The sequence below is a fragment of the Zea mays genome, chromosome 8, assembly GCF_902167145.1.
Source record: "Zea mays cultivar B73 chromosome 8, Zm-B73-REFERENCE-NAM-5.0, whole genome shotgun sequence".
NCBI lineage: Eukaryota > Viridiplantae > Streptophyta > Magnoliopsida > Poales > Poaceae > Zea > Zea mays.
This window is the reverse complement of record NC_050103.1, coordinates 5,922,007-5,937,364: the sequence shown is the minus strand read 5'-3', so window position 1 is coordinate 5,937,364 and position 15,358 is coordinate 5,922,007.

Sequence of the window (15,358 nt, the reverse complement as noted above, 5' to 3'; positions counted from 1 at the left end):
AAACGGTATTGTTGAAAGAAAGAATGGAACTCTTATTGATATGGCAAGGTCTATGTTAGCGGAATATAGTATATCGGATTCTTATTGGGCCGAGGCAATAAATACCGCTTGTCATTCATCAAATAGACTATATTGTCACAAGCTCTTGAAGAAAACTCCATATGAATTGCTCATTGGTAGAAAGCCAAATATCTCATATTTTAGGGTATTCGGTTGCAAATGTTATATTTTAAGAAAGGGAAGCCGGCTTTCTAAATTTGAGAAGAAATGTGATGAGGGTTTTCTTCTTGGATATTCATCAAATAGTAAGGCTTATAGAGTCTTCAACAAAACTCATGGTATTATTGAGGAAGCATATGATGTTGAATTCGATGAAACAAATGGGTCTCAAGATGAGAGTGATAATCTCGATGATGTTGGGGGAACTCAATTGATAAATGCAATGAAAACAATGGCCATTGGTGAAATAAAACCAAAGGAAGATGATGATGAAGATAGTGTGGTTGTCATTCCTTCATCCTCAACTATAAATGAGGAAGATCACCAAAGCCAACAACTCAATGAAACCATGGATACTCATGATCAAGGTACTTCAAGACCTTCGGTTCCTCCTAATGCTTCAACAAGCAATTATCAAACGGTATCAAGAATTCATCATTCCATTGTGAAGGATCACCCGGTTGATCAAATTGTGGGTGATATTAGTAAGGGTGTTCAAACTCGCTCTCGCATAGCTTCATTTTGTGAACATTTCTCTTTTGTATCTTGTATGGAACCTAACCGTGTAGATGAAGCTCTACTTGATGTTGATTGGGTGAATGCAATGCATGAAGAATTAAATAACTTCGCTCGAAATGAAGTTTGGGAGCTTGTTGAGAGACCAAAGAACCACAATGTTATTGGTACAAAATGGGTGTTTCGCAACAAGCACAATGAAGATGGTGTGGTAGTAAGAAACAAGGCAAGATTAGTTGCACAAGGATATACTCAAATTGAAGGATTGGATTTTGGGGAGACATTTGCTCCCGTAGCAAGATTAGAAGCAATCCGGATTCTACTTGCTTATGCTTGTGCACACAATATCAAGCTCTACCAAATGGATGTAAAGAGTGCCTTCCTAAATGGTAAGATTAGTGAACTAGTGTATGTTGAACAACCTCCCGGTTTTGAGGACCCCAAAAGACCTAACCATGTGTTCAAGCTTTCTAAAGCTCTCTATGGGCTTAAGCAAGCTCCACGCGCTTGGTATGAAAGGCTTAGGGATTTCTTGCTTTCCAAAGACTTCAAAATTGGGAAGGTTGACACTACTCTATTCACTAAAAGAATTGGCAAAGATTTATTTGTTTGTCAAATCTACGTTGATGATATTATTTTTGGATCTACTAATGAATTATTTTGTGAGGAGTTCGGAAAAATGATGTCAAAAGAATTTGAAATGTCTATGATAGGAGAATTGAGCTTCTTTCTTGGCCTTCAAATCAAACAATTGAAAGATGGAATTTTTATAAGTCAATCGAAATATTTGAAGGACATGCTCAAGAAGTTTGGTTTAGAAAATGCTAAGCCTATCAAGACTCCAATGGCAACAAATGGTCATCTAGACTTAGATGAAGGAGGTACTATAGTTGATCAAAAACTTTATCGTTCAATAATTGGTAGTTTGCTTTATATTACCGCATCTAGGCCCGATGTTATGTTTAGTGTATGCATGTGTGCTCGATTTCAAGCTTCTCCTAGAGAGATTCACTTGAAGGCCGCTAAAAGAATTCTAAGATATTTGAAGTATACTCCCAATATTGGTCTATGGTATCCCAAAGGTGCTCAATTTGAATTAATTGGATATTCGGATTCGGACTATGCGGGGTGCAAAGTTGATAGAAAAAGCACCTCCGGTTGTTGTCAATTTCTTGGTAGATCTCTTGTTTCATGGTCTTCTAAGAAACAAAATTCGGTTGCTCTATCTACCGCCGAGGCGGAATATATATCGGCCGGAAATTGTTGTGCTCAACTATTATGGATGAAACAAACCTTATTGGACTATGGAATTATTTTCAAGAATGTGCCTCTCATGTGTGATAATGAGAGTGCGGTAAAATTGGCTACCAATCCGGTCCAACACTCAAGAACCAAGCATATTGATATACGGCATCACTTCTTAAGAGATCATGTTGGCAAGGGAGATATCTCTATTTATTCCATTGGAACTGATGATCAATTAGCAGACATTTTTACAAAACCTTTGGATGAAACAAGATTTTGTTCTCTAAGAAGTGAAATGAATGTGATCGATATCTCAAATGTGGCTTGAAGTTGATCACACATGTGTCGTCTTGCATCTCGGGTCTAAGTATACTCTTTATGCTATTTATTCGGTATTATTTGTGCACTTTTCATTTTTAATTGCTCTAGATAGTTTATTTCAAAAATCTTGCATTACTCAATTACATCATTTGTATATGCATGCATACCAACTCTTGGATTGGTCAAAATGTCCATATATGAGCACCAATTCGGATTCGGAATTCAAAATCATAAAGTGGACAGAAATTGGAAAAATGAGTATCAGGCCGCGGACCGTCCGCCCATGGACCGCGGACCGTCCGCAGCATCAGGAAATGGACAGTCCAAGCAGCCTCGCAGACCGTCTGAGATCATCAGGGCGCGGACCGTCCGCCGCCCCAGCGCGGACCGTCCGCGACAGGGCAGAAAAAGGGGCAGAGCCCGCAGACTTGCCAGTTGTGCCCATTCACTTGTTCTCTCTAGCTCTCTTGTCACCAAATACTCTCCTGTGTCGAGTGTGCGCGGACGGTGAAGTAAAGTTGTGCGCGGACAGTCCGACAGCTTGTGGCAACATTCCATCGACATGTCTTCATCACGGTATCTTCAAATCTTGTGGATTTAATCAAATTTCATCAACTTTGAGATTATTTGGGTTTCTTCTCTGATCTGAAATTGAGCAGTGGGTTTCAAAATCTGATTGGTGGGATTGATAGTTCTCCTCAATATCAATGCTGTGCAAAATTTTGAACTTGTTTTGCTGGGTATTATCTGCAAAAACATCAATTTGAACACTTATGGCGGCTAGGGTTCTTGGAGTCGCCCCTGGTCGGTCGCGGACCGTCCGCCCGGTGGACGCGGACCGTCCGGGCCTCTGGCGCGGACAGTCCGACCCCCTAGCGCGGACCGTCCGGACCCTGGCAGAGCATTACCATTCCATTCCTTTTATAAGTGGTGATTGATATCAATTATTTATCCATGGATGTCTGTCACCTTGTTGCAGTGGTTTTGGTGGTCTCCGCAAGAAACTTGCAGGTCGCTTTAAATCCAAGCGCCCTCGTGGCAATGATGATGACTATACACCGACCACTGATTCAGAGGCCCAATCCTCATCTGGGGGCACTGAATCCATGGATGCTGAAGATTTTCTTCATGTTCATCCAGATTATCCCATTGATATCCAAGGATGGACTTATCCCAAGCGGAGATTTTCTATGGCTGAGTACTGCTCTAGACGGACTGTGAACCAGTATGCTCTGCCATCAGATACAAATATCCAGTTTTTCCACACTCAGCTGCAGTTTGATGTCTTTTGGGGCACCCTAGTGGATACCAATTTTCATAAGCATCAGGTGATTGATTGGTCCTTCTTGCTCAGTCAATCAGTCATGGAGGGTCTCATCCCCAAATTTGAAACATGTGGGTTATATCAGTTTATGGGGCAGCGCACCGATTTCAATGAAATGGCAGTTAAACAATTCTTGGCTACCTCAGAGATTGATATTGCAGAAGAATCTATCACCTGGATGACTGGCTTCAAGCGGTATTCTGCTTCTTTTGCTGACTTTGCCGCTGCCAACAGTCTGGACTATGGCACCATTTCTGCTGGGGTGGATCTTTATACTGAAGATAATTTTGAGGATTTTGTGCAGTTTTATGAGCCAGCCAGGCTTGGTATACCCAAGAGGTTTGGAGAAACAGCAGGACTCAGACATCATCCTGCTGTCATCAACAAGATTGCCAGAGTCACCATTCTTCCCAAGAGTGGTGATAAGAGTAAAATTCGAGAAAAGTTCTGGAACATAATCCAGCACATCATGAATGATGAAGTCATGAACATTGTTCTTTTCATGATGAGGCAGCTTAATGATTTAAAGATGGACAAGAATCAAAACTTGGCATATGCTCCATACATTATGGCTCTCATCAAATCCAAGACAAGATTTGAGGGCCCATGCGAGATTGTTCACACTCCATTCAGGCCTTTTAAGAATGAGATAGGGTTTCTCACCAGGCCACTCACTCCATTCCCAGATGATGAGGAAGACCCTGGCTATGAGGGTGGAGCAGCTCCTAATGTTGAGGAACAGCAGATGCCTCCTCCTCCACCTCCTCCTCAGCCTCAGCACTATTGGGAGCCTGCTCCAGGATATTTTGATCCTTATTTTCACACTATGCAACAAGGGCTGGAGACTCATATTGATACTCGCTTTGAGGGGTTGATGTCACATGTGGATCACCGCCTCGATGACATGCAGTCTCGCTTTGACAGCAACTGGGATGCGCTCAACTCTGAATTTTCTGACTTTCGTGATCAAATTCACACTAATGTCACTGATCCCATCATGTCAAGGCTGAATAATATGCAACAAAGTTTTCAAGATAACATGGGTGCTCTCTCCAGTCAGTTTGATAATCTTTCTACAAATGACAACATGCATGATATAAGTCAGAGGCAGCAGCAGCTCCAGCAGGACTTTGGCCAGTTCTCCTCCCTGTTTGACACCTTCAGCACTCATTATTACAACATGCATCCTCCGCCGAGTGATCAGTAAGGCCTCTCCTTTGTGGCAATTGATGCCAAAGGGGGAGAGAAGTGATGAGAAGTTGTCAGGCGTCTCCTTCAGGCGTCTCCTTCAGGGGGAGTTGGTGGTTCTATGTGGACACTAAGACCATGCATATGCATTTTACCTTTTTCATGCCGCTTTAGTTTATGTCTTATGCATTTGGAACTTGGTTTGATCTATTAACTCTATGTCGTATGTCTGTGGACTATTATCTGTACCTCTATGTCGTATGTCTGTGGACTATTATCTGTAATATTATGTGGGATGAACTATGTTTTAGTTCAAATTACTCTGTGTGTGGTTAATCGAGATGTGATTATAATTGCTGCGCTCACTCTACGAATCATCTCTTGTATGCCTCGATAACCATGATTGTAGGAAAGTCTCCATCAAGCTCCAATATATTATGTGTGTTATATCTTCAACTTCAAATAATCCTGCACACACTTAGGGGGAGCCTTTCTTGCATACTGAGTTTTTATTTGGATTTATCTATCTCTTGGACAGAACTTCAAATCAAGATAAGTCCTATGAAACTCATCTCCAAGATCTATCTTATACCTTAGGTATGAGAGAGATTTGGAGAAACTAAACTTCTCTTTAATATACTATGTGGTGTTGTCATCAATTACCAAAAAGGGGGAGATTGTGAATCATCTAGGCCCCTTTGGTAATGTTTTGGTAATTAATGACAACTACTTGTGGACTAACGATTCTTGGAGAAATAAGAATGCAGGGTTGGACCACATAGAAATAAGAATGTTGAATAGTCATACGCATTGGTTGTGGATCAGATGAAGGCAAAGGTATAATATAGGTTTTACTTTTGCCGGTCTTGAGGAGTTTAGAGAAGATACCTGACCGGATTAGTAGGCTAGATAGCCATACTATTAAGAGGGGTCAATGACTTAGATCTGTGTAAAACTTAGTGCCTCATAGAGCATCAAGTAGTTGCATTTGCATAAGGACTAACAGCGCTTCTCATTTCGTGAGTTAAAAGTTCATTCAAAAGCTTGTTTGAAACTTGAGAAGTCTTGGTCGCGCGGACTGTCCGGCCCTTGGGGGCGGACCGTCCGCGATCCTCCAGAGGGTCCGAGGTTTGACCATTTGTATTGACTCTGTGTTCTTTTGCACTACGGACCGTCCGGGCCTTCGGGCCGGACCGTCCGCAGTCCTGACCAGAGGAAGGTGGCTTCGGATCAGTCCCTGAATTATAGGCGGACGGTCCGCCTGTGAGGCGCGGACGGTCCGCATGTATCTAACTCGGTTTTGGACAGGGACTGTGTGTTTTTATAGATTTGTACTACGGACGGTCCGGGGGACCAGTCCGGACAGTACTGTCTCAGGTCGCGGACGGTCCGGGATTTATAGCCGGACGGTCCGCGTGTGTTAACTCCGTTTGATCCGAGGCTCGGGTGTTTGAAATTGCCAGGTCGCGGACGGTCCGGCCTTGAAGGGCGGACTGTCCGGACCCACCTTTTGAGTCTGCTCTGACATGTTTCAACGGTCATTATAGCCGTTATGGTGTACGGCGGACCGTCCGGCCCTAGGGCGCGGACGGTCCGCGTGTGCGCAGAACTGCCCCCTTTTGCACATAACGGTTTGTTTTAGATGGGGGACTATAAATAGAAGGGTAGCTCGTGTGTGAGACCTCTCTTGGCCATTCCTTGCACACATTGAGCTCATTTGTGATCCTCCAACTCACTCTCTCACACTCTTTGCTTGAGATTGCATTCTAGTGAGAGATTGAGGGTTCCTAGTGCATTTGCATCATTTGGTGATTCTTGAGGCACTAGGTGGTACACCGAGCAAGCGTCGTTGGCTTGTTACTCTTGGAGGTTGCCGCCTCCTAGACGGCTCGGGTGATTGTCTCCGTCGAGCTCTCCAAGAAGATTGTGGAGAAGCCGCGGTGTTGATTGTGAGGGGTTCGCGCCTACCTCGCCGGAGCGGCAAAGGTGACATTAGTGGAATCGAGGTATTGAGTGATTTCTTGTCCACTTGGCTCAAAGATCAAGTCGTGTCTTGATAGAGGAGCAAGTGAGAGCTTGAAGTCCACCTCAACGTGGATTAGGGGTGATCGGCAAATCACCGATACCACGGGATAAATTTCGGTGTCTATTCCGTCTAGCATTACTTATTGCCTTGCAATTGATTAGTGTTTTGCTTATTGTTCTTCAAGTATTCAATCTCCGTAGTTGTCTTTCATACATTGTTTACTTATTGACACTAGTAAATTTATTCCTCTTGTTGTATTGATTAAATTTACTTAGTATTGTTGTTTTTAGTCAAAACCGTCTATTCACCCCCCCTCTAGCCGGTGTCCTAGATCCTACAAACGGGGTCATCACCGTCGGGCCCACGTACCGACACGCATACGAATGCGACATGGAGTGCGTGGAGTACGCCGAGGCCCTCGCCGAGTTCGAGGCCCTCATCGCCGACCTGGAGAACCTCTCTAGGGAGGCGCCAGACGTGAAGCGCCACGCCGGCAACTTTGAGCCAGCGGAGACGGTTAAGTCCGTCCCTCTCGACCCCTGCAATGGCGCCTCCAAGCAGATCCGGATCGGCTCCGAGCTCGACCCCAAATAGGAAGCAGTGCTCGTCGACTTTCTCTGCGCAAACGCCGACGTTTTCGCGTGGAGTCCCTCGGACATGCCCGGCATACCGAGGGAAGTCGCCGAGCACTCGCTGGATATCCGAGCTGGAGCCCGACCCGTGAAGCAGCCTCTGCGCCGATTCGACGAAGAAAAGCGCAGAGCCATAGGCGAGGAGATCCACAAGCTAATGGCGGCAGGGTTCATCAAAGAGGTATTCCATCCCGAATGGCTTGCCAACCCTGTGCTTGTGAGAAAGAAAGGGGGAAATGGCGGATGTGTGTAGACTACACTGGTCTAAACAAAGCATGTCCGAAAGTTCCCTACCCTCTGCCTCACATCGATCAAATCGTGGATTCCACCGCTGGGTGCGAAACCCTGTCTTTCCTTGATGCCTACTCAGGGTATCATCAGATCAGAATGAAAGAGTCCGACCAGCTCACGACTTCTTTCATCACACCCTTCGGCATGTACTGCTATGTTACCATGTCATTCGGCTTGAGGAATGCGGGTGCAACGTACCAGCGATGCATGAACCATGTGTTCGGTGAACACATCGGCCGAACGGTCGAGGCCTACGTCGATGAGATCGTAGTCAAGACGAGGAAAGCCTCCGACCTCCTTTCCGACCTTGAAGCGACATTCCGATGTCTCAAGGCGAAAGGCGTGAAGCTCAATCCCGAAAAGTGTGTCTTCGGGGTCCCCGAGGCATGCTCTTGGGGTTCATCGTCTCCGAGCAGGGCATCGAGGCCAACCCGGAGAAGATCGCGGCGATCACCAGCATGGGGCCCATCAAGGACTTGAAAGGCGTACAGAGGGTCATGGGATGCCTCGCGGCTCTGAGCCGTTTCATCTCGCGCCTCGGCGAAAGAGGCCTGCCTCTGTACCGCCTCTTAAGGAAGGCCGAGTGCTTCGCTTGGACACCTGAGGCCGAGGAAGCCCTCGGGAACCTGAAGGCGCTCCTCACAAACGCGCCCATCTTGGTGCCCCCCGCTGCCGGAGAAGCCCTCTTGATCTACGTCGCCGCGACCACTCAGGTGGTTAGCGCCGCGATTGTGGTTGAGAGACGAGAAGAGGGGCATGCATTGCCCGTCCAAAGGCCAGTCTACTTCATCAGTGAGGTACTGTCCGAGACCAAGATCCGCTACCCACAAATTCAGAAGCTGCTGTACGCGGTGATCCTAACGCGGCGGAAGTTGCGACACTACTTCGAGTCTCATCCAGTAACTGTGGTGTCATCCTTGCCCCTGGGGGAGATCATCCAGTCCTGAGAGGCCTCGGGTAGAATTGCAAAGTGGGCGGTGGAGATCATGGGCGAGACGATCTCGTTCGCCCCTCGGAAGGCCATCAAGTCCTAGGTCTTGGCGGGCTTCGTGGCTGAATGGGTCGACACCCAGCTCCCAATAGCTCCGATCCAACCGGAGCTCTGGACCATGTTTTTCGACGGGTCGCTGATGAAGACGGGGGCCGGCACGGGCCTGCTCTTCATCTCGCCCCTCGGGAAGCACCTACGCTACGTGCTATGCCTCCACTTCCCCGCGTCCAACAACATGGCTGAGTACGAGGCTCTGGTAAACGGGTTGCGAATCGCCATCGAGCTAGGGGTCCGACGCCTCGACGCTCGCGGTGACTCGCAGCTCATCATCGACCAAGTCATGAAGAACTCCCACTGCCGCGACCCGAAGATGGAAGCCTACTGCGATGAGGTTCGGCGCCTGGAAGACAAGTTCTACGGGCTCGAGCTCAACCACATCGCCCGACGCTACAACGAGACTGCGGACGAGCTGGCTAAAATAGCCTCGGGGTGAACAACGGTTCCCCCGGACGTATTCTCCCAAGACCTGCATCAACCCTCCGTCAAGACCGACGACGCGCCCGAGCCCGAGAAGGCCTCGGCCCAGCCCGAAGCACCCTCGGCTCAGTCCGAGGTACCCTCGGCACAACCCGAGGCACCCTCGGCTCGACCCGAGGTACCCTCGGCCCCCGAGGTACCCTCGGCCCCCGAGGTACCCTCGGCCCCCGAGGGTGAGGCACTGCGCGTCGAGGGGGAGCGGAGCGAGGTCACGCCTAATCAAAACTAGCAGACCCCGTACCTGCAATATCTCCACCGAGGAGAGCTACCCCTCGACCAAGCCGAAGCTCGGCGGTTGGCGCGGCGCGCCAAGTCTTTCGTATTGCTGGGAGATGGGAAGGAGCTCTACCACCGCAGCCCCTCGGGCATCCTCCAGCGATGCATTTCCATCGCCGAAGGTCAGGAGCTCTTACAAGAGATACACTCGGGGGCTTGCGGCCATCACGCAGCGCCTCGAACCCTTGTTGGAAACGCCTTCCGACAAGGTTTCTACTGGCCGACGGTGGTGGCCGACGCCACTAGAATTGTCCGCACCTGCGAAGGGTGTCAGTTCTACGCAAGGCAGACCCACCTGCCCGCTCAGGCTCTGCAGACCATACCCATCACCTGGCCGTTTGCTGTGTGGGGTCTGGACCTAGTCGGCCCCTTGCAGAAGGCACCCGGGGGCTACACGCACCTGCTGGTCGCCATCAACAAATTCTCCAAGTGGATCGAGGTCCGACCCCTAAACAGCATCAGGTCCGAACAGGCGGTGGCGTTCTTCACCAACATCATCCATCGCTTTGGGGTCCCTAACTCCATCATCACCGACAACGGCACCCAGTTCACCAGCAGAAAGTTCCTGGACTTCTGCGAGGATCACCACATCCAGGTGGACTGGGCCGCTGTGGCTCACCCCATGACGAATGGGCAGGTAGAACGTGCCAACGACATGATTCTGCAAGGACTCAAGCCTCAGATCTACAACGACCTCAACAAGTTCGGCAAGCGATGGATGAAGGAGCTCCCCTCGATGGTGTGGAGTCTGAGGACAACGCCGAGCCGAGCCACGGGCTTCACACCGTTCTTTCTAGTCTATGGGGCCGAGGCCATCTTGCCCACAGACTTAGAATACGGTTCCCCGAGGACGAGGGCCTACGCCGACCAAAGCAATCAAGCTAATCGAGAAGACTCACTGGACCAGCTGCAAGAGGCTCAGGACATGGCCTTACTACACTCGATGCGGTACCAGCAGTCCCTACGACGCTACCACGCCCGAGGGGTTCGGTCCCGAGACCTCCAGGTGGGCTACCTGGTGCTTCGGTTGCGACAAGACGCCCGAGGGCGGCACAAACTCACGCCTCCCTGGGAAGGGCCGTTCGTCGTCGCCAAAATTCTGAAGCCCGGAACATACAAGCTGGCCAACAGTCAAGGCGAGGTCTACAACAACGCTTGGAACATCCAACAGCTACGTCGCTTCTACCCTTAAGATGCTTCCAAGTTATTCGTACACCCCGTTCACACACAAAGTCTGGTCGTCAAGGAAGGGTCAGCCTTGCCTCGGCAAAGCCCGACCCTCCCTCGGGGGCTAGAAGGGGGGAACCCCCTCTGCGTCAAAATTTTCAATCAAAAAGGTTTCCGCGTTCCCCCGGCTATGTCGGTAGCAGGACCCCAAGAAGCGAACACGGGTGCATGTAAGTGACAAGGCTAACTGAGCCGAGGGACTCCTACGCCTCTGGGTTACGGACACCTCACTCGTCACCTACCACGAAAAATGACTCCTACTTGGGCAAGCCACCCTGCTACTAACGAACGAGGCCGGACACACAAAATGAAAGAAAAAGGGCCACGACTTTATACTACGATAATAAAGTGTTCGGGCCTCAGCGGCCGCAAAAGACACACATGAATTCAAAGGAAACTGCTCTGGCAGAGTTAGGCGTCGTACGGGGAAGGAGCCGCGCCTTCGGCTTCGTCCCTGCCTTCAGCAAAGTCCACCCCGGCTTCGGACGACGGCGCAGGCGAGAGGATCTCTGCCTCGAAGGTGGTCGCCAGCACTGCGCTCGGGCCCGCGGCGGCTGCATCGAGCCTCTGGACTTCAGCCAGGGCGGCTTCATCTTCATCAGGGAGGCAATACCCCTCGCTGACCCGCTCCAGATCCACGACGTAGTGGGAAGCAAGCACGGCGAAGGCCCGCCTGACGCCGTGGAGTAGCGCCTCGCGGAGTCTGCCGCGCGCGCACGTGGTCACCCAAGGCCTACAGGCGACTCTGAGGGGAGCTTCCTGAGGGGACATCGCCGAAGCCAAAGACCCGGCAGAAGTCCAAGATGGCCTCGGACATGGCCGCGTGATCGGCCTCCCTCTGCTCGGCCGCCTGGGCAAGCGCCCTGGTGGACTCATCAAGGGCAGACTCGAGCTCTGCGAACAGCCAGAGCGCAAGGCCTCAAACACAAAGTGGAGGAAACAAGCTGAAACGAAAACCGAAAACAGCCAGGACATACCTCCGGCTCGGGCACGCTGCTCTGAGGCTGCGGCTTGGGCTACGGCTAGGTCTGCTACAAGGGCTCCAGCCCGGCTTTCGGCCTCGGCAGCCCGGCCCCGAGATTGATCTCGCTCATCGACGACCTGGTCAAACTCCGACTGTCGTCGTTGTACCTCTGCGCGTGCCGCTGCTACCTCTGCTCTCAGATCGGCACAGAGCAACCGAAGGTCCGCCACCTCGGCGCCCTGCTGGGAGAGGCGCACGGTAGCCCCGGCGAGCGAGGTCCTCAGGGATCGCAGCGAGCCCTAGACATCGACCTCGTGGCGGATAAACGACGACTTGGCGGCGCTCAGATCCGTCAGATCCTGAGGGATGGAAGCGGGGTGTCACAAAGGACGCTTTGATCACAAACAAGGTACGCCTGAAATCATTACCTGGAGGATCTTGGGGACGTCCCTGCAAAAGACCTCCAAGGATGACCGGAGCGACCCCACCGTTGCTTCCGCACACTCGCGGAGCTCGTCCCAAGACCGCTCCTCCCGCTCATCGTCAAGAACGAAGAAGGGATCCGAAGCCCCACGGGTCCAGAACCGGAGCAACTGGCGCCGCCCCTCGAAGCTCCGCTACGCAGGGACAAGGCCGCCGCTCGGCGGGACGAGTCGCGGTTCCACGCCCCCCTCCTCTGAGGCACCAAGCGCCGACGCCTCGGCCATCTCAGCATCGGCGGCGACAGGTCGCTCCCCGACCGGGACGACAGCGGCTTCGGCATCAGCTGGCGCCAGCGCCGGCGGCATGTCTGGTGGGCCCGAGGTCACGTCCGCGCCAGCCGCCTCCCCCAGCGCGACGACCACCTCGACAGAAGAGCCAGCCTCGGGAACTCGCTCCACGGCGACTGGTGCCGCCTGAGCCCCCCGCTGTGGGGCGCCTTGCGAGAAGGTCAGCTGAACAGCGAGGCCCAACGCGGCACCGGTCGCGGAAGCCGACGCCGTCTTAAGGACTTTCCGGGGAGCCAGATCGGTCAGGCCATGGCTTCGCTTGCTGAGGAGGAAAGGAAAGTCACGGTCGGGACATACAGATGAGGAGCCAGGACGAAGACGTTCTAAGGTACTTACCCGCTCCGGGCCATGATCAACCGTGCCTGAGGAGAGGTCTCCCGGATCTCGACCCCCGAAGATACCGCCGAGGTCCGCCTCGCCGCCAGCTTCGGTACCATCCTCGCCTTGGGCACCTTGGACGCCCGGGAGACGGACTGCCCAGGCGCTGCCATGGCGATCTGAGGGTCGCTCTCCTGCGCTGCTGGCATGGGCGACGGCTCTCGGGGAACAGGCGCCTCGGCCTGACTCCCCGGGGTCACCTCAACTTCCCCAGCCGAGGGGTCGAGTACCCCCTCGGTCTGCCCCCGCTCTTCGGGCCGGGACCTTGGCGTCCCGACCCCGGGAACTGACGGCGCCAGCCCGCTCGGGGGCTGGCTTGACGACTCCTAGCCTAGCCTCAAACCCGGGCTGAGGCCAAGGCGGGCAGCCATGTCGTCATCCTCGTCATCATCTTCATCATCGTCGTCGTCGTCAGGCGTTTCCGGTGACGGCTCCCTCGAGAGTCCATCCCTCTCCTGTCGGCGACGAAGCTTTTCCAAGGTGTCTCGGGCCCACGTCCGCTCGCGGGCCCAAGCCTTCTTCGCGTCCATTTTCTTCTTCTCCTCCACGGCAACCCGCCGTGCTGCTCGGTCCACCGCGTCCTCCGGGACCCGTGGCTGGGAAGGCTTGTGACACCCTACCTCCTGGAGACAGATGAAAAGTCTCGACCGTAAGGACCAAGGGCATTCCGACGCAAGGAGAAAGAAGGAGCGGACACTCACCAGGGACACACACCCGCGGTCGGGGCGCATCAAGGGCTGGGAGAAGGCGCTGGCGTCCGGTTTTCCCAACGCGGCGGCCACCCGCCCGTAGAGAACGTCGATGGGAAGGGGATCCGAGGACATCCGCGAGCCATCCAAGTCAGCCTCTGGCGTCATCTCCCAAAGCGGCAACCGCCGCTCCGCCAAGGGAAGCACCCTCCAGCGATGAATGGCGGCAATCACTCCCGCAGCGGTGAGCCCTCCTTTTCGCAACGCCTCCAGGGCCTTGAGAAGGGTGAAAGTTCCCTTTGCCCGGGAACAGGATCTAGATGTCGCCTAGAGGGGGGTGAATAGGCGAATAAAAAATTATCACTTTAAAACTTTAGTTCTTACTCTACTCAAAGACCAGATCGCAGTGGAATGAAAGATCCTTCGAGTAGGTTGCAGCGGAATAGAAGATCCTGTCTCAAAATGCCCTGCACTTCAAATATAACTTGTACCACAGATAAGTGTTGAAGTGCAGATATAAAAAGTGAGTAAGACAGAGAGTCAGCACACAATACAGAGCGAAGCACACAGACGCAGGAATTTATCCCGAGGTTCGGCCAAGCCTGAAATGCTTGCCTAGTCCTCGTTGGAGTTAGCCACACCTGGGCTTGGAGTCTATTTCAACTCCTTCCTCCGTTTGCTCAGATTTGTCAGTATGACAGATAGAGCCTTCCACTATGTTGAGTTGGGTTACAACAAAGCCGCGGCTGCTTACAATCTTCTTGACAGCACTCCGGCGGAGTAACAATGCGCTCAAGACTTTGCTCTAGCTCTTTGCAGCACCTCTCCACTCTCTAAAGGCTTATAACTTTGCCTTCACACAAACTAGAGAGATTTACACAAGAGGGAGAGAGAGAATCGATCCGAGTGATGTATACAATTGTTGGCTGCACTTGTGTTCTTGTTTCAGGCGCCTAGGGGTCCCTTTTATAGCCCCAAAGGGCCTAGGAGCCGTTAGAGCTTCATTTGGAAGCTCCCAGCCTTCTCTGGGTTGCGGGTGCACCGGACTGTCCGGTGGCGCACCGGACAGTGAACAGTAACGGATCTGATTGACAGTTTCCTTCTCTGGAACAGCTAGCCGTTGGTGCACCGGACAGGTTACTATTCACTGTCCTGTGCACCGGACGCTGCGACTATTCACTGGCAGTGCACCGGACACAGTTACTATTCACTGTCCTGTGCACCGGACAGAGTTACTATTCACTGTCCTGTGCACCGGACAGCTACTATTCACTGTCCTGTGCACCAGCCAACAGCACACTAAGTGCTTTTTCCTCCGTTCTTTCTCCGTTTGACTTCAACTTTTGGGAGGATTTTCCTGAGACTTAAACAAACACATTTAGAGTATAATCCAATTGATTTAGTCCTAGAAACTTACATCTTTCTTGTTCTTCTCCTAGCTTTTCTGTTTCTCCTCCAGCAGAGCTCAGAATGGTACTTTCTCTACAGAAAGAGTTAGAGAGCAAACCAAAGCACCAAACTTGTAGTAAGAGGTGTATGCAAAATGGTTGAACACTCAAACCTTACATACTTAACCTTTTTCATCGTTTTACCCAATTTGGCTTGTTTGAGGTCGATGTTGGACTCTAAACCATCAAGTCAACTTGACTTGATCTAGATTGACATATCTGAGCCCCAACCCCCGTTCACTTCTTGAGCTTGATCTTGAGCCTTATGACTTACACCACATAATTGTAGATGTTACCTCATTGGTTGTAAGTCATG